Raw genomic sequence first — 822 nt, 5'->3', positions numbered from 1 at the left:
TGCTACTAAATCTGCATCAATCTCTCAGACATCCTCTGTCCTCTTGTCTCTCTTTTTATTTTTCTCTTTCTCTCCCCCCCTCCCCTCCTCTTCCCCCCTCCCCCCCTCTCTCTCTCTCTCTCCCAGTTGCTGTGTAAAATCTGTAATCTCTCTTTCTATGAATGAAATGTATATGTGTATCCCTCCCCCCCCCCCTTCTGGAATGTCCCTTTGCCGGGTCTGGACTGGGGGGGAGGGGGGGGTCCTGTTGGATGATCTGATAATGGTCCAGTGTGGGGCGGTGAAGAGTTAATCCCGGAGTAGGAGGCGGAGGTGATATTTGGAGGCGGAGTCTGTGGGAAGTGTAAAGTCCAGGAGGTAAATGGAGCTCCGCCCTGCTGACAACAATACAGGGTGTGGGGATATCGCAGGACCGGATCTGAACCGGAGCTGGGCGTGTCCGCAGGGAGATTCTGTATACAGGAGGCAGCGCACTCTGCAAACCACCCTTCCCTGGATAGGGAGTCTGCAGATTCTTTACTGTAACAGCAGTCAGGTTGTTGAGTCTTTACTGTAAAGGCAGGCTGTGGGTTTCTTATTATAATGGTGTTCAGATTGTAGATTCTTTACTGTAAAAGTAAGCAGTCTGTAGTTTTTTTGTTTTTTTTTACTATAATGGTATTTGGGTTGTGGATTCTTTACTGTAAATGTGATCAGGCTATGGATTCTTTTCTCTAAAAGTAGCCAGACTCTAGATTCTTTACTGTAAAGGTAATGGGGCTATGGATTCTTTTCTCTAAAAGTAGCCGGACTCTAGATTCTTTACTGTAAAGGTAATGGGGC

The sequence above is a fragment of the Staurois parvus genome, unplaced genomic scaffold (assembly GCF_062004578.1).
Source record: "Staurois parvus isolate SC_StPar_1 unplaced genomic scaffold, SC_StPar_1.0 ptg001354l, whole genome shotgun sequence".
Classification (NCBI taxonomy): Eukaryota; Metazoa; Chordata; class Amphibia; order Anura; family Ranidae; genus Staurois; species Staurois parvus.
The sequence above is the reverse complement of the archived record's forward strand: the minus strand, read 5'-3'. Positions refer to the sequence as shown.